We start from the raw sequence: 19,708 nt of genomic DNA, 5'->3' as shown, positions 1-19,708 counted from the left end.
TACCTAAATCGTGAATTCATTTGTACGCAACAAAATACAAAGGCCGAAAGTAGCGACATAAAGTATAATGTTTCAAAAGAATAAAGGGTCCCAGACTTGCTACATAATTACTTCCTTGGGGGAACAAGGCACAAGAAAACGAAGCGTAGCAGACAGGAAGAATGACGGAATGGCTTTGACATTTTGCGGAGTTGCTACAGTGTGTGGCGGCATTTCATTAGAAATGATGAGCAGCTACTTCGTTCAAGGAAGGTAGAGCTTATTACGCTCAATCAAAAGAAAATTGACTAGAATATCACTTTATAAGTAAAGATGTTCTCATTTATTGCTAAAGATAAAGGTCACTGACTGGCATTTGATTAAAAAAAACGATCAGAACTTCAGCTAAAAGGACTATGAACGTCAAGGGATACAATTATAAGGAAAATGCCAAGAGAGTACGCTTCTATATATCTAAAGGTAGCTCTCGTCATTACATGCGTTTAAATATAGTAGATGCTATCCCTTCTCAAGTAGGTATTCATGTGACGCCAATGCACACATCTCTCCGGTGACAATTTCTCAGAAATGATGCGGACCGACTTGGTTCTAGGTAGTTAATATCAGATGACGCACATTGAAAGAAAAACTGTCCAGAATGTTGCTTATAAGTAAAGATGTTCCCCTTGACCGCCGAAGATGAAGGTCGGTGACTGGCAGCTGATGAAAAAGAAAAAAAATCACAGTTGCCGCTAATAGGACTATGATCGTCAAGGAATACAGGTATATTGAAAATAGCTATGGAGTGCACTTCTAGATATCTACAAGTAGTTCTCCTCATTCCTAATGCAAAGAAGTGGCGGTTCTTGAGCATCACATACGTTGAAATATAGTCGATGCTATCCCTTCTCCGGTAGGTATTTATGTGACGTCAATGCACACATGTCGGTTGTGGTAAATTCTTAGAAATAATGCTCACCTACTTGGTTCAAGATAGGCCCTATCTGATGACGCACCTTCAAAGAAAAATCGACGTCAATGTCACTTATAAGTAATTCTGTTTTCAACGAATGCCAAACGCAGAGTTCGCTGACTAGAAGCGCATGGAAAACAGAATGACCTCTGCAACAAAAAGGACAACGAGCATCTAGAGATACGAGTATGCTTACAATGCCTCGGGATAGCACGTATATTTATCCACAAGTAGCTCTTTTCATCGCATGCGTGTAAATGTAATGGACCTACGCGTACCGCGATAGGTATTCTTCTCGGCCAATGCACACATAACGGGAAACTTTGCATTCGAGGTACTGTTTTATGCAAAAGCCACAAGAGCGAATTATCCTGGTAATGCTAGGTGTAAAAGTGGAAAAGGCGTGATGGACAACATCTTTACACTTCGGAACTAATTTTATAGCCAGTCTACTTAGGCACAAAAAACATTTCTGACGAGTTTTGCACTTCTCCCGGAAAAATAAGTGCACTTTCGAACATATTTGGTGATACACGTAAAGAATGTTCATAATATGTTAATTTAACATTGAACTTAATAACAAGCGAGCTAACGTTCAACACAAGCAAACACGAAATGCAAAAGGGCGCAAATTAATTATCTTCTCTTTGACACTGTTGTGCATGCCGTAATGATTAACGAGTTGAGTGAGCCGCTGCAACTCACCCGGCTGTTACATATAACACTCGCTTTGCAGTTGTCGTCAAAGGGAAGACGACACGTCTGTACCTTGAGCAGGCAAAAATATTTCATGACTCTTATTACGCGCCTATAGTTTCTCAGCCCAGAATACGAGTAACAAGTCTAGCACAAGGGACATGACAGAAATATTTCTACTCGCGATTATTGGAAGACACTTGTAGGTAATGAGATACAGCATCCAATGATCTGGCCAAACGTTGTCATCCCCCTGCAGACCGATTGGCCGGCTTTTTATTCGTTACTATATCCGTCTGCGCTGTGAGTGCAACTAGCGGGCTACGCCACTCGTTGTGCGTGTAGCAGTGTGGCATTTGACGGGCAGGTAAAGAACTTAATATTCCATTAGGTAACCGAATGGTCTTCATTGATTATTTGAAACTGCTTCTGTATCGGTGCCAAGGTGGGCGATGCGAACGGCGCCGGAAAACGCAAATTTGAAGAAGAAGCTGGAGAAAACATTATACATTATACACAGCCAAAAATCTACTGAAAATTCCTCAAAATGATGCCACTTTCCCGACAACTACTTTGAAGAGATGTATTCAATACCCTCCTATGTCAGTTGCTAGATAGTTTCAAATTAAATAATGTGCCGCAGAAGGAACAAATTCCCACATATTAAAAGGTAGTTCTGCGTTTTGTGTTCCGAAAAGATATCTAAAATGCATAAAGAACGTAAACAGTTAGAAGCGGCAAGGCTTGATCTTTCAAAACAGAATGCCCCTTATTGAAGAGCATGCCACTGCGCATTTCAAGCACAACGTTTTCATAGATGGTATCTGGTATTGTATGATGGTATGAAAACTTTATTGGGTCAAAGAAGGTCAAACCTAGGTTGACGCTGGCCGCTCCCACGTTGAGACTGTCAGGCCGAACCCTTCAGCCACATCGCGGGCCTTCTGGACTACCCGTAATTGGACAGAGAGTGATTCGCTGTGTAGCATTTGCCGCCACCATTCTTGTTCCTTGTCACAGTCTGTGAAGGCCGCTGGGCACTGCCAAAGCATGTGGTCAAGTGTAATGATGCCATTGCACTTATTACAGTTGATTTGAGTTTCCCTCTCCGGATAGATCCTGTTAATAAAATCTGGACTTGGGTACGTTCTTGTCTGTAGCAAACGTAATGTGACCGCTTGGGCTCTGCAAAGCTTACCGTGTGGAAATGGGTATTCCCTTCTGCTTAAATAATAATGCTTCGTGATTTCATTATTTGTTAATAATCGATCCCTGTGTTCTCCGGGTGAAATGTAAGTTGCTCGGTCTTGAAGAGCACGGCTAGAAAGTCCTCGTGCTGCTTCATTTTCCACCTCATTGAGGTTTCTCCGAGCTCCGTCCACCACCCCCAGATGAGCAGGAAACCAGCGGATTTCAATCCTTTTACTGTTGACCTTCTGTAGTTAATTTTGTTGCTATCTGTGTCACATATCCGTTGGTAATGTTGCGTATGGCTGTTCTACAGTCGCTGTAAATATGTGTCCACCGATTAGCCCGGATGGCTAAGGCGATTGCTACTTGTGCTGCTACTGTTGGGTCCTTGGTATAGACGGTGATGGCATCCCGTATGTTACCTTGAGTGTCTACAACAACGGAGGTATACGCATCCTTATTTTTAACACAGGTAGCGTCAACGAACACCGCCTGCTGCTTATGTTGATCTATGTCTTGAAGCAGTGCCTTCGCCCTTGCCTTCCGCCTCTCGAGGTTATGAGTCGGGTGCATGTTCCTAGGGAACGGGGCCGTCTTTATTGTTTCTCGTAGTCCCTCTTGTAATTGTGTTAATAATTCTCCTTCGTTGGTGTGGTTGTTAATTTCTACGCCAATTTCTTCAAGTAGTGCCCTCCCAGGTTGTGTCCCCATTAGTCTCTCCTGGTGGGCCACCTGTTGAGCCTCAGCTATCTCCTCTAGTGTGTTATGCAGCCCTAGGCGCAATAAGCTATCATTGGCCGTGCTGATGGGAAGTCCTAGTGCAGTCTTTATAAGTCGTCTGATTAAAGCGTTTCGCTTGCTCCTATCAGCCTGTGTCCATTGTAGCATGTCAGCCATGTACGAGAAGTGGAAAAAGTCGAATGTATGCACCAATCTTATGGCACGGTCTTCTCCTAGCCCCTTATGCTTGTTGGTCTCTGTACGCAGAAGCCTAATTACTTCTTCTGACTTATTAGAGATGTGTTCTAGCATCCTGCAATTAGATCCATTCGCTTGCAGGAGAAGTCCTAGCACTCTAATAGTCTCCACCTGCCTGAGTGGTTCTCCATTCTTGGCGTATATGTCAATGCGGGATTCTTCCTCTGGGATATATCCATTTGGCTTGCGCCCACGCTTACTGCTCCGAAATGCCAATAGCTCGGATTTTTTAGCAGCGCAGTACAGTACCATACCCTCGAGTGTTGTTTCCACCACATAAATGCTTTCCTGTAGTTTTGTCTCTGTTTGTCCCATATTACCTTCAGCCCTCCAGATTGTTACATCATCTGCATATATAGCAAAGTGGATACCCTCAATCTACACGAGACCTCCAGCCACTTTTGACATTGCCAAATTCTATACCATGGAAGCTAGGACAGATCCTTGTGGTGTCCCACGATTCCCAAGTTCCAAGGTTGTCGATTGAAGTTCGCCTAACCTGAGACAAACAGAACGGCCACCGAGAAAGGCTTCGACCATATTGTGCAATCGCTTACCCAATCCCATCTCAGAGAGGATATCCAATATGGCCCTGGGCTTGATGCGATCAACGGCCTTTTCTACATCTAGGCCTAGAGAGCTCTCGTATGTAGCGGGCTAGCAAGAATAAGCTGATGTTTGATTAAAAGCATTGCATCTTGAGTCGAAAGTCCAGGACGGAAACCGATCAGGTTATGCGGAAGAACATTTCTGTTTTCTACATACTTAGTCAGTCGTTGAGTATGACATGCTCCGTGGTTTTGCCCAGACATGATATTATTGATATGCGTCTTAGGTTATCTAGACTGAGTTGCTTGCCTCGTTTGGGAATAAGAATTGTGTTAGCAATTCTCCATTCCTTCGGATAATCACCGTTCTTCCAGAGTTCGTTAAAATACTCTGTTAAATATTTTGTAGAATCATCGTCCAAATTTTTCAACAGCCTATTGGAAATGCCATCTGGACCGGCAGCAGATCTACTGTTGAGGTCGTACAGGGCTGCGCGAACTTCGCTTTCTGTGAAGTCTTGATCCATAGGCTCACAGTCTTCCCCTGTATTTGAAGGCAGGTCTGTACTCTCATTGCTATCCATAAGTGGTGAATACTTAGCTGCGAGCCGATCCAGAATGGCCTCCTCCGTTGTGTCCTGACTCTCACGATGGACGAGTCGTGCTACTGCTGTTCTCCTATTAGATTTCGTGTCGTTCTCATGAAGCAAATGTCTAAGTAAGTTCCAATTTCCGCCACGTCTGATTCTACCATCTATAGAATTACAAAGCTCATCCCATTGTTGTTTTTGTAAATTTCTGGCGTGTTCTTGAATCTCCCTATTCAACAATGCTATGCGCTTGAGTCTCGTGTTCAGCCGTTGCGTTTTCCATCTTATTAACATAGATTGTTTGGCTTCAATCAAGTGCGCCAGCCTACTGTCCATGATTTCGATATCCTCCTCTGTGGTAATATCCTTCATTTGCGTCTTTACATCTTCCCTGAGCTGTGTGGTCCAAGTTTGGAGTGTTTTCTTTTGTCCTGCCTCTATCTCAGCTCTGTTTTTCCTTGCTTTCCGAAAAAGATCCCAGTCAATGCAGTTCAAGTGCTTTATCTCATTACTTGGTGTTTCCAATATTATATGTAACATGTAATGATCAATACCCAGGTCAATATTGGAGTTATTCCAGCCAGCGTTTGCTAAATTTGACACGAAAGTAAGGTCTGGGGTGAATTCCCTGCATGTAGATTTAACACACATAGTGGGATAAGCTGGGTCTGTGATGAGCGAGAGATTAAGATCTGTAGCTAGGTTCCAGAGTCCATCCCCTTTCTTAGTATCCCAGCGATATCCCCAGGTTTGATGTGGGGTGTTGAAGTCCCCTGCAATATTGAGTGGAGCGTGCTCAATAACACCCATATTCTTATTAAGTGCCCTGAAACTCGGTTTCATGTCGCTAGGGCTGCTATAAACATTAAGACAAAAGAGACATTGCAGTTTGCTTCTATTCCTTTTCAAAATTATTTCCACAAGTAAGTATTCTAATTTGTTTAGTCCAAGGCGCAAGTCATGTTCTATGTAAGGTATTTTCTTATCTGCGAGCATGGCTAGCCCCCTACCCGGCTCTTTGCCCCTGCATGTCGCTTTGTATCCGGATAGGCTGATCTCATCCGCCAAGGTTTCCTGCAGCATAATTATTTTCGGATTGTCTGGAGAGGTTTTTATTAACTGCATGAGAGGTGCCTTTTTGTGATAAAATCCTTGGCAATTCCATCGCCACACGGTAAAGCTCCCCCTGCTAGCCATTGCTTATAGAACCCGCCTTACTGCTACCCGCTTGAGTACGCTTCGTAGTACCCCCCGACGCTCCAGGGAGCAAAATCACGCTTTCTGCTTTTTAAGGGTAGGTATTCGTCGTCCTCGCCTTGCGCTTCTACATTGGTACGCCTCTTTTCAGCCGTCACTGTTCAGAGAAATAACCGCGGTCTGTGCTTTTTTGCGACTCAGGACTGCCTAAAGCAGCGCCCTAACCAACTGCTATCCCGCCACCAATATATACGAAGCTCAGCAGACATATTTCCCCGCTTGATAAATTTCAGTTACCAAAACAAAACCGCGAGCACAAGCTCTGCCAGTTATATAGAAGCTTTAGCTGGTAGCATCTGAAAAAAAATATCGAAGCACACGATAACTGAGTGTCATGACACGCTAATTGCTTCCTTAATAAAGATGCTGATATCGTGGAGTGATAGCACACAGACTATTACTTCGGCCACTCTTTTTAGTTCATCTTGCACCACTTGAACCATGTCCCATTTAGGAGAAATAAAAAGGTAGAGAAGATGAGTGCTGCTAAGCAAGATCAACTAATATTGATGTGCCTTTTCCGGAGGTTTCTTTATTTATTCTATATTACCTTACAGAAAAAGCTTTGCAGAAGCCATAAATGGTGCTTGTGATTGTAAACTAAACAAACGGATCAAAAAAGGCCCAAAAAAAAACAAGTGCACGACGAAGTGTTAGGAACAGCGTGAAAACCACCGAAAATTGAGTAAGTAAAGTCCAGTTATTTAGAGAGAGAGGGAGTGAGACAGAGCAATAGAGAATGAGTGAACCAAAGTTGCTCTCATCAAGTCCGTCCACAGATCATTGACCACCGCCCACCTAGTACCCACTCCGAAAACAATCATCAAGCGAAAAGAAGTTATGCGTTTTAAAATGTCTAGAGCTTCTGCCCTTTATTATAGTTTTTTTTACAAAACTTGACCCAACCACGGGAAGTGCAAGTGAAATAAAGGCGCTTTTGTCATTGCAAGAATTTTGGTATTTTAGTTCGGGAGAAGTTAACCACGGTTATGGATTGTGTTGCTGGATGTTGTCATTTTCTGCTTGTGAAATGTGGGTAACACGCTCTCCATTCTATCTATTAAAGACAATCGAACAATCTGGAGCCTTGCGTAATAGGGCGTACTGTAACGTGGATCACTTTTTTGGCCATTGTATGAAAGCCACACGGTCAGTAGGCGTCAAGGTTTACGAAACGGCAATACAGAGAAATGTTCAGGAGAGTACATCATTCGCTCATATTTCTATAAATTGAAGAAACCATTGCCAGCAGTCTGATCGTAGCAGCGATTGTGGACAGCAAACCTAATCGAAAAAAGAATGCGTCATACCATCCTAATGAAGCAATAAAAAACAAAGAGGGCAAGGGTGCCTTAAAAAATTACCAGTTTCACCCGAAATGTGAAAAAACAACTTCGACATCATATTAGTAGTTCGCTGTACGAGTAAGAATATTAGTTCTATCTGCCGTATTAACATGCAAATATTTCCTTACAAACTAAATTATCATAGAATGTACAAAGGGAAAATCAGACATCCACCCGTTCGTAGCAATTGCTACAATGGAAACCCATACGGGTTCCTCGAAAGAAAAGCCTCATAGTTGAAGAAAAATTTGTCCTGGTCTGGGACTCGAACCCGGGACCACCGCCTTTGCGGCGCAGCCGCTCTACCACCTGAGCTAACCAGGCGGCTAGAAGATGGCAGGGCGAAGTCGAACTTGTCGACAACACGAAGCAAAGGCAAGAGTTTGACGTAGTAGTTCTGCGGAAACCCGCAAGGTGGAGAGAAGTAATGAATAAAGGGAAAATTAGGGAAAGTGAAAAAAACATTACGAAATGTTTTTTTTTTCTAGTGGGCCGCAGTGCGGAAGACCACAAAAGTTCAAATAGAAAAAAATTAACAGCTGGAGGTAATACGCTGATTCCGGCATAAAGTAACACTTTTATTACGAAAGCCAATTGCATATGCAGTCAAGGCACATTCTAGCCATCACTGTGATGCTCCGTATATACTGCCAGAGCGACAATATCGTCACTGCGCGCCGTACGCTATATGCACGATTTAACGCACGTCAGGTTGAATCAGCAAAGGAGGCTCAGTCTCACATGCGTGAACGAGGAAGGCGAGGCTTAAGCGCGCCCTCTTCTGTGGCACAGGAGGCCCGACGGGGCGTTCTTCTCCAGCTCAGGTGGAAATCTTTCACTACGTGCAAGAGTTCCTCGCTAAACGTAAAGCCATAATAACGGCAGGGGGCGCCAAACCCGAACCAACAGAAATAGGCAGCAAGGCCAGAGCAGGAGGCTCGGTGCTTTCTTCTAGCTAAACGAAGTGGCAAATTTAGTTTTGCAAAAAATTATGTTGGAATTGAGGGTTGCCTTTTCAGTTAATATTGCCACGTAGCTTCTCGACTGTGCACCTGTGCCAGTGGCTTTCGGACAACAATTGTTTCGAGTGTAAGCACTTTCCGAATCCTACGACGATACAAGCTTCGTAGCTATAATGTGCCGATCGTGTCTCGCATGGAAATTGCGCAATCTGTCGCGAAATTTTGGCGCTTCTTTCTTGACAACCAAACAGGCCCACGCATACGTGATGGTTTCTTTTTTGTCTATCGACGCCTGAGGTCGTGCTTGTTGCTGTTACTGGGGTAGGTACCTTAGAATATACAATTATGCGGGGATCAAGTTCGTTTCAATAAATATTTGTCCGCTGCATGTTCGTCGTGTGTATTTTCCGGTATGTGGCACCACTCTTGACAATATGCTGCATTACGAGAATTGGTTTCTTCTGTGAACTTAATCAACAGGGTGCCGGCCAGATGGAGCACAAAGAACAAAGTTATTTCCTTGGTACCTTGGAATGTGTAGGCTGAAACTCAAGTTAGCAGTTCGTATGTTATTGCCATGGCAAACATCGCATTCCATTCATTATTCAGCTTGATGGGCAAGCCGATTAACCACTCTGATTTCAGCATTCATATGTGCCTTTTTCACATCCGCGCTGTTTCACCTAATTCTGGCCACAGCTTTGAAATTATGTCATTTTAATGTGATGCAGAAATATTTGCACGCTATAAACTAATAAAATATGGTTTACATTTACGTGGTAGTGACATTTAAGATTACAGATATGACCGTATAAGAACGCCATTAGGCAGATATGGTCATTGACCGTATTTCAGAAATTTGGCAAATATGACCATTTACGACATTTAGGTCGCCTGAATATCGGGCGAAATAAATTATCAGTGATGGCCATATATCGCCCTAGTATGCCTCTTTTGACCATATCCATCTAATTTCGTAAACACCCATACATGAACTGTCCCGGTTTAATACTTTCGTAAGTGTCGTAACAATCTCGGCACAGGTGCTAAGCAAAAGCTAAAATTTGCGCATTTGAGCTTTTGACGCTTCAGTCAGCGTATTTTCGACCATATTGCAGCGATATCTGCCAAAACCCTGCGTGTATTTACCGCATAACACTCTGCCCGATTTTTGTACTAGGGAGACAAGTGTGTGTTCGAGTGAGTGAAACTATTCGCAAGCGACCTCCTCTGATTCTGAGTCGCTCTCGAGCATCGTGGTCTCAAATGAAATCCAAGGTCAAAAAACGCGCTCCATTGATCTTAGAGGGCGCTGAAACGCGCTGATTTTGCCACTGGGATGGGATAAATTACCTTGCAAAAAAGGAACGCTCGCCATTTGGACTCTTCTATCGTGGTTTTACAAAGATGGACGACTGCAAGGAATGGCGTATGTAAAATAGAGACCCTTATTCCCAGGTGGGCACGAGTGCATTTACCTAGAGTAAACCGGTTCATGAGGAGTTTGTGTATCTGAGAAAGAGAGCGTGGGGGAGGGGGGGAGCAGGATCTCTATTCAATTTTCGTGGTGTTGGACTTTAGTAACGCTCCTTTCAATCTCTTTAGTAAATAAAAGCGATCAGCCAGATACGTTGGTTATCCTCATTTTCTTTATTACATAAAGATTTTTACAAACTGAAACAGAAAATGTAGGTTTCATTTTTATTTGACCTTCTGAGACCGCAGTTAAAACAAACATTCCTGTGTGCAATGATGTAAAAAGGAAAAATAAATGCACACCTTCGTTTCTTATTAGCAGTAAAGGTTGGTAATGTGACGTAAGTATTCTGGGCGTCCTTGATAATTTTAACGAATACTTAAAATGAACCAGGAGCTCTAGAAAAATCGTACCGACTGCATAGAAGGAGCGGTCGTGTGGACTTAATGCCAGTGTTTTTTTTCCATCGCGAAGTAATAAATGTAAGTATGCTTTTAATTAGTGTACTTTTATTTTTGCTTGGTTCGCAAATATGTATGTTACAAAGTTATAGGGCACCTAATTAACCTCCCAATCAAGCATTTAACCCGCCGTGGTTGCTCAGTGGCTATGGTGTTGGGCTGCTGAGCACGAGGTCGCGGGATCGAATCCCGGCCACGGCGGCCGCATTTCGATGGGGGCGAAATGCGAAAACACCCATGTGCTTAGATTTAGGTGCACGTTATAGAACCCCAGGTGGTCAAAATTTCCGGAGTCCTCCACTACGGCGTGCCTCATAATCAGAAAGTGGTTTTGGCACGTAAAACCCCAAATATTATTATTATTATTATTCAAGCATTTATTACGTGCTGAAATATGCCTGGTTGTTTTTTTTTTGCGTTGTGAAGAATAACTTGTGCGTTTTTGGAGAAATTATTCTCATCTGCCCGAAGCACGCGACTGAGAATGTTTGGTTCTTCTTCAAATTTCGTGACAATCCAATTGGCAAGGTCAAGTCTGTCTTCTAAATGTCGGTCGGCAAAATGCGAACGCACCCGCGTACTTAGATTTAGTTGCACGTTGAAGGACACCAGGGGGTTGAAATTTCCGGAGTCCCCCACTACGGCATACCTCATAACGAGATCGTGGTTTTGCCACGTAAAACCCCATAACGGTTATTTTTAAATATTGATCTGCAAGTTTCTCATGAAGCTTAACATGGTACGGGTGCGTACGATCTCTTTTCGAAATTCTCCACACTGATGACCTTGAGGTTCTGGCCTCCGCACTGGCATCGCGCACACTACCGTGAACGTAGGCAGCAAAGAATGCCAAAACATATGTTTCCGCTTCTTGAACTACAGCCGCATACCTGTATCACTTTCTTGTGAAGCTACCCGCCTCGCAAAGCGCGTCCTACGTTCTAAAGATCGTTGACGGACTAGGTCGTCCTCCACAATGGCAGATCCGGAATCACTTGGCTGCCTTCTTCTTGTCGCCATGCCCCGCTCCCAGAGCCAGGATAATTCTACCCTTGTGACCATTCGTGAAGAGCATGATCATTCGTGATAGCGTAGTACCTTTGAGATCTCCTTTATTATCTACATACTGACACGTCAACCAAAAATTATTCAAGTAATCGACAACAGCATATGCTGGCCGTGCAGATCCGCCAAAACACATTAGATGTACATAGCCTGCACTAGGTTGGTTTCTATTGATAAAAAGAGAACAGGAGGAACATACCTTCCGTGTGCTACCCATCTACGGAAGAAGAGGAGTGCGCAAAATTGCAGTCCCAAGTGCGCCATCACGGCTTCCCGGCTTCAAAATCCCCCCTCCTACCTACAGCTCCGCTAGGCTTATCAATGTGTCAGCGGCGTGTTGCCATGGTTGTGCGACCATACGATTACCGTTCTTTTCAAAACTGTTTCGCCGCAACCACCCAAGTTAACCAGACGCCGCTTACCGAGCATTTGCACCAGTAAAGTAACGGGCGAAACAACACAGACAGCCAGGAGTCCACGTCTTTATCGGAACAGAAAAAAAAAGAAAACGCTCTCCTTATCTTCCAACCTACTAGCGTGTATATGCCACAGCGGATGGCTGATATGTCGCGGAATGTGCGAACAGACACGCTCTGTGTCCCATTAAAATTTACCCAAGCTTAAAATAGTAATCTAATTCTCTATAGCCGGAAGCAACAAAGCAATCCGCCTTTTGCGACGCCAAACTGAGCATGCGCAGTGCTCTAGCGGCTGATGACCGAAGCAATTTGGCAGGCGCACGGCCGTACTCGACTCTCTCCTCCGTGTGAGTTGAGTACGGTCGTGGCAAGCGCAGCACTTGTCAGTGGAATAGGACGCCAGCCGTTTGTCTTACACTCTTACAGACAGGCACCTATCGATGTCTTGCCGTTCTACACGGTTTACCCCGACGTATAACGTGACGACGCCTGCCCGTCTAGCGGGCAGACCTCCATTCTATACCATACGTGCTCCGGGAGTGCGGGTCACGATACCCCAAGTTCGGCAAAGAGGAGTGGGACTCGTGTTTGCGTGGCCCAGCTCTAGACAAGAAAATTCTTGCTGTCTGGCGTTCCAGTGACCGTGGGCTAGACCTGCCAGTCCCGACGCAGGGCTTGCCGGGTACGCGACGAGTTCACGTCCTCGCCGGAACTTCAATAAAGTTATTTCATTCACTTGTCAGCCTTGTCATTCTTGCTGCCGCGTGCATAGAACGCCTTTCGAACATTATTACCATCGAAATTTGGCGCGATGCCAATGTCGTGTCTCGTTTACGGCTGCAACTCCCGTGACCGCCCCAGCAGGGCAATGCGGATTTTCCGATCTCCGTCGGTAAAACGCGATCGACAGCGCCGTGAAGCCTGGATTAGGGATGAACTTTGTGACAGGTATGCATCGGCATATGCAGTTTACCTCTCTGTTTTTGTCATTACTGACTCATACGAATAATCTCGACGAAGACGTAAATGTATATTTTTATATGTTTGAGCTTGCGAAACAATCTCTGAGCCCGCGGGACCTGGTTGAGTGAAACGCGAAGTACTTTTTTTTCTATCATCTCTGTGCATCCGTCGCTAGACCGCCATCATTTCGCAACTTGCAACCATGCACACTTGCAGCCTAACAGATGCTCAGCGAATACTCGTGATGTCGGCGTAGTCATCGGTCGGAGCCAAGCTCACCTGCACTGCCGAGCTCACGTGGGAAACAGCGTGCACTGTGGAGTAGCTGATAATGCTAGTTAGCAATCGTTGCGAGTTATTGTTTCGTCATTCGTGTCGGCACCAAGTAATATTTGCTTGCAGAATACTTTTATGTTCGTTTAATGAAAAGGGATGAAGTGCGGTATGTACTAATTAAGATTCATTTACCTATGTAGCATCTTCTGTAGTCGAGTGGCGCGTCTTACTGTGAAACTGATACATTTCAGGGGCGGCTTCGCTGTCGCCCAGACATCTGGACTTCATACTGACGCGTGTACTTGTTTTTCTTTTTGGGTGACCGCTCTTCACCGCCAAACAAATGCTATCGCTCAGCGCGGGACGCGCTCGCAAGCATCGTAAGTTTCTCGAATGTTATCGATCGTTCTATCCGCTGTCTGTAGTCCCCGTACCTTGTGTAATCTGATTGCATATATGCACGACGCGAATGGCGTAGAAGTTTCTGGAAGGTACGCGGGCACCAGCCATTGTGTAGCCTGTCTTTTGGGCACAGGTTGGGCCAATAAAAGTTAGTTTCGTCATTCACAGTATTGCTACTGCGTTCTTTGTCGTGACTGCCGCATGACAATACAGACGCTGTTTGTGTACACGCACCAGTTCAAAAAAAAAGGAAGCGGTCGGCCGGTATAGTCGTACCACGGCGCGGGCTAAGAGGAAGACTGGCACCCCGCGAACAGGGGGTCACACCGATTTTGGTCATTCTGACCATTTTTCGCATTTTGTAGATCTATACACATTTTATGTGGGTAAATAGCGTATGCAACTTGTCACTCTGTCGGCCTCCCCACTTCCTTTGTATGTATGTACGCCTAGCACATGGCACACCATAAAGCAAGACATGCAGTGGTGAAACGTGATATTCGCCCTGAGAACCACACCTCATGCCCTATTCGAGTCACGCGTTCTTGTGCCTACTCGTACTGCTTTGTTACTTATTCACTTTACGCCACAGATGCAGTGGTTTCAGGCCAAGGAGGAGCTTGTAAAGAGTTGCCGAAGCTCTTCTTCCAGCCGTTCGTCACGCTGAACAAACCTCCGGGTACAAAGCATTCACCAGCGGGCTCGTTGGCTAGCTGACGATGACAAAATATGACGGCGCGTACACGTTGTTTTGATCTTGTCTGAAACGCTGCTTGTTTAGACACGAGTCTCGCGTGGGGCGGCTGTCGCGGCGCGCAGCGGCGCCTGCCAAATTGTTTCTCGTGGCCAACGCACGATGGCGCCACAAGGCATCGCAAAAGGCGGATTGCAGCCGGGCACACTAATAAGCAAAAATAGCCGTGCACTGTTGCACACTCGAGTTCGATTTTCTTTGCTAATTAAGGTCAAATTCGGGAGATTGAGCTTCTGCACATGTGTTGCTTCTCCTCGTAGTCCTGCAATGCTCGAGAGCATTTTTTGGTTTCTTGGAACAGAGACCAAATATGCGTAGCATCTACGTGCGAATAATTCAAATCCGATTTTACATGGACGAGAAAACCAGGAAACAAAGTCATTTGCGTAATTATAACATTGCAGATACCACGTTTATTTTTCCCCTTCTTCAGCGTCAACTAACAAAGTGAGTCTGTGGCACTTTTTCTAGGAGCGCTGGTACATGCTTCAGTTTTGCCTATGTGTTGTTTCGTTCATTTGCGCTGAAGGTTTTCCGGATATAATAAGAGTTATGTATACATCAAGAAGCGTTCACGCCACTGTAGGTGGCGTCGAGCTGTCACAAATTTGGGGGTTGGGTCTCCAAAGACGCGCAATACATTTGACGGCAACGACTATTAAGCCAAGTAGACCCACCAGTATGCTCCACTCGATTGGCTATGCTATGAAACGAGGCAAGCATTGTGCCGTTTGCTTCATTCATTACACCTATATATTAGCTTTGCAGCTGAGCAGTAGTTGAAGATACCACACCGTGGCCCAGACCAGAAAGGTACTGACCAAAAAGGTCAGCCGACGTAAATCTAACTAATTATTTCACTCGGTGTTGATCGCCAAGGTCTTTCCGTTGATTTCATCGCGTGCACTACAGAAGTGAGACATGTCCTACACACTGCTCGTGGAAGTTTTCCAAACGGCAGCGTTGTTGACGCCTTCAAGCTGCCAGGGGGGAGGGGGTTGAAACCCTTGTCCAGCAATAAGGCAAGAAATTGTGTGACGTAATCCGCGGAGGCTTCTGCCTTGTAATTTTTTTGCTCGATGTGCAATTGTCGACATCCCTTCATTGTTCTCTATTTTGACTACTGGATTTTCTCTATGAATCTAAGGAAATACAGTGGGATTGAGTGGCAAGCCTGAGAGTTATGTAAGGCAAGCACATTTTATTCTCCCAGAGTCAGCTACCCACTGTACACGACACCTTATATCATTGCGTTTATATAGGTTAAAATAGTTCGGCAAACATATAGTCACAAGAAGTATTTTATGCGAATCCTGTTCATAGGATCTTTGAAGGACTCACAATTTTCTGCCATTCTATGTAACCACATCAAAAGTTATCAGGAAAAAAGTGTTTCAGCACATAATCTAATAGGAAAGCTTCTGCATTCCAGATGTCCTGACTATAAGGGGGTCGGATCTTATGTTAGCGAAAGTAAGAAAACACCTCGAGGCGGACACTTTAGGTAAGGTGCAGCCGCGTTCGGTGGTCCAATAACTTCTAGTCACACGTTCGTTTGCCCTTAAAACCACGATGTAGCTTCGGTAAAATTTGGGGGGAAGCAAACCGCGCACAGCTCAAGTTTAAATGATGTCTGGCTGGAGTAAAACGTGCAAGAAAGCAGACAGAGGGCAACAACCAACAACCACCAGTTAGGAGGCAGCACCCGAAATATACGGAAAAGAGAGGCAAAAAGAGAGGCTTCAAAACCCACTAGAATTCCAGCCTCCGTGTTAGAGCAATGACACTATTGAGTACGTTGGGTAGAAATTAAACATGGTCAGAGCCTACCGGCGAATACAGTACTTCGACACAACGTTTATTTTATCATGGATGCAAAAGACTGATAGCGCTGCAAATTGCATCTGACGTGCGGCACCACTGTTTCAAAGAGCTGTGCCATGGTTTCCATGAAAAGGTTGCTCTCAAATTTTTGAAAATTGGCAGCACACTATATACATTTACTTCGTGTTTTCAGTATAAACATGCGCATTATTGTAGCAGCTATATATAAATGATGATCGAAGTGCCTCCATATTACAATAAAACCTGGAACAACGCTAGACAGCACTGAGAGATGTCAGTATATATATATGTGTGTATATATATATATATTTAAACTGACATCTCTCAGTGATCTCTCAGTAATGTCTAGCGTTGTTCCTGGTTTCACTGTAATATCCAGGCAATTCGATCATCATTTGTTTAGAAAAGACCAGCAGCAGTAATTTAGACTACGAAGGCTCTCTTCGGAAAGGGCCTGTAACCACCGGTACAATATTTCAAACACGTTGACTGCCCTTCTCCACTAAGGAACTACCACACGAGTTCGTTTGCCGTTTAAGTTCTTTGAATAAAAACACAGTGATTTTATAAAAGCTTTTCGCGACTAGATGACAAGAAGAGTAGCCGACTGAGTTAGACCCATTCCCTCAGCATTTTGGAAAGTGCCCACTACCTCGCCCTCTTGATGTCTTCGTGCAAACTGCCTCCTTGTCGTTAGGGCCCACTTCCAATCCCACATGAGGCCATTGTTCGTTTTCCCGTAATCCCGTTTTCAATGGACATCACGGGTTTTAATCGCGTAACGTAGGCCAGGGGCACGAGATTTTAGGATTCTCGCATAGTGAAGGCGTCACACCGGTGGTGCTGTTGCAGTCACGGCTTCCCTAGAAGAAGTATTTTGCATATAGGTTACTGACGTATTGCTCGTCTCTACACAAAAAGGCTTCATACGCAATTTAAAAAAAAATGGGTTATACGTAGCGTCCTTTCAACGCTCGCGGTGCATATTACATGGCAATGGATGAATGCTTAGTGCTTGGCGTATCGCTGACAAGATTGTTGGACGGGTTTCAGACTCAATTGGTGGGACAGAGTATCCTAGCCGTGTGAGAAGGTGGCGGCAAGTAGGAGTGCAAGCTGCAATTGTTCGGGGCAACCACAGACCAAGCCACACTCAATGCCTTGAAGGCATGCTCCTCGCGGTGATTTCGTCGAGTGATGCAGGTGCCACCCTGAACTTTATGCATTCGTGATTAATTTGCTACTTGTGAAATTCATGATTGCACATACGAGATGTCATTGTGGCACGTTATTTAATATATCATTCAGCTGCTGAAGTCAGATCTTAGCTACAATCCTCGCAAAGCACCCGTGTTCGAGCATGCTCAGGACAATTCATAGCTTTGTTCCTTTATTTGGTCCCAGAAAGCATTAGCTGATGATTACGATACACGGAGTAACGAAACTTGAGCATGTCGCGTTTGTCAGCGGTTGCCAGAGGTCCCCGCCAAGCATGCGCTGAAAACGGCATGCTAGCCGGTCGGGTGGCTGCCGCTCCGCCACCGTCGCTTTGTGCCGCGCTCGCCACACTAGCTTATGGCGAGCGCTGTTATGAAAGGATGCTTGAGAATAAGGAACATGCTTCCCTCGCCATCTTTATCCTCGGCGCAAGCGAGCAGTAGCGCGCGCCGACGGTGGCAGCGCCGCGATAGCGGAGCGCACCTGCTCCCGGTCGTTCACTGCGGGTTCAAATTTTTGAACCAAGGCTGTACACTACAGCATCAAGTACGCCGGTTTGCTATCTAATGAACACGGATCTCTTCCTGGCTCTTTAAAGTTAGATCCAATAATTATGGCTGAATTGCTCGCTGTGCGATTGTTAGCTTCTTATGAACATGATTTGTTAACGTGTAAGTTCCTGCCCCATTTGTCAGTACAGGCCAAATTCAAAGACCGCCGACTTCTTTTTTGTATGGTTGTGGTAGGCACCGGGTGATGATATTGTAATGGCTTCCCCATATATTGCAAATTATTGTTGTCTTCTGTAGAGTTCATTCTGATCAGCAAAATCCCCTGTTACTAAGTGGCCCTACATTCTAGAGGTTTCGCTAGAACAGAATCTTGGGCTTGTTGGTTTGTTGGCTTGTTGGAACAGCGCATTGAGGCATCCACGTCATATATTGCCCCTCTAAAGTTGTGCCGCAGAACTCCGACGCTGTGAAATTCCGGAAAAACACAATGACCAGCTTGTTCTGGAGATTATTGAGGCAGCCGAGATTGCCACACTTCGTTAGCAATGTGTTAGCATGCGTTCCTCGTTGGTAACAATAAAATAAGTTGAACTTTTGCGCATGCAATCATTTTCTTCAGTGCGCGGAAGTGCGTGTATGACATGATGCGCAATGACGTGTCTGTGTCACGTGTAATTCCTGTAGAGATCTGTATTGGAAACCGTGTTTCTTTCAAATAAAGGTTGTTGAATGTTACCGTTCGTGTTGTCGCTCCTCGTCTCATGTTCCCGTCTACGTTTCACGCTGTTATCACCATAATTCTAGAGGCTGACTGCCGATCATAAATTATTGCTCTCTGGCCAGGCGACAAAAATTACTCTTGGCTTGCGCAAATATTCAGTAGCCCCTTCTTGCACAATTGCAGGTAGGATATTTATTTACTTGTAATGATTCGTCACAGCATTCCTGAACAACACGACGTAATCTGCAAGCCGAAGGTTCTTCGAATATTCGCTGTTGATTCTCAGTCCCAGTCTCTTCCGGTCTAATCGCTTGAACCAGATGCAGGGATCATGCAGTGAATAGCTTTGTATGCATGGTGTCTTCTTGCTTAACCATTTTCTCGATAGGTATTTCTGCCCTTATCTCGTGCGCAGTTCCGGTAGCTGTGCAATCTTTGTAGACAATATCCAATATATCCACGTATAGATTATATACACCCTAATTACCTCATGCATGCAATATTGTTGGCATTGCTATTGAATAAAGTATTGGTTGATTCAAGACAGCCTGTATTTATCTGTTTTTACCATCCCTGCGCGCATTCGCCTGTTTTATTTGGACTAATTTTGCCTTTCTCTGCTAAAACTAAGAGAAAGCTTCCACCTCATTATTCTATAATCACTGCTCTTTAAGCTACGCAAAAAACCTGCATCTTAATATTTGTTGCGATTGGCCAGGAGTGTAAAATCCATTTCACTCCTTATTTGCCTCTCAGGGGTATTTGGGGACATTTTTCTGCTAGTCTGCTTCTCGAGGAAGAAATTTATTATTATAAATCAATTCCTATTAGTGAATGCTTACTCTATCTTTGCGATGGCATTTCTACAGTCAATGTCGTAGTTGCCAATCGCCTATTCATCCACATGCGTTTTCTCTCATTTGTCTATAAAATCACTTGTGACCACACGATACTTAATTTGCGCTTTCATTATTGCTCATTCAACATCCTCATCAAACAATTGTAGTTGTCCACAATCATCACTCCAGTTTACAGCCTAGGCGTGTTTGCTTATTTAGCTTTATTTTGCGACTAC

This window comes from Dermacentor variabilis, chromosome 7 (genome assembly GCF_050947875.1).
Source record: "Dermacentor variabilis isolate Ectoservices chromosome 7, ASM5094787v1, whole genome shotgun sequence".
Taxonomy (NCBI): domain Eukaryota; kingdom Metazoa; phylum Arthropoda; class Arachnida; order Ixodida; family Ixodidae; genus Dermacentor; species Dermacentor variabilis.
This window is presented reverse-complemented; position numbering follows the sequence as displayed.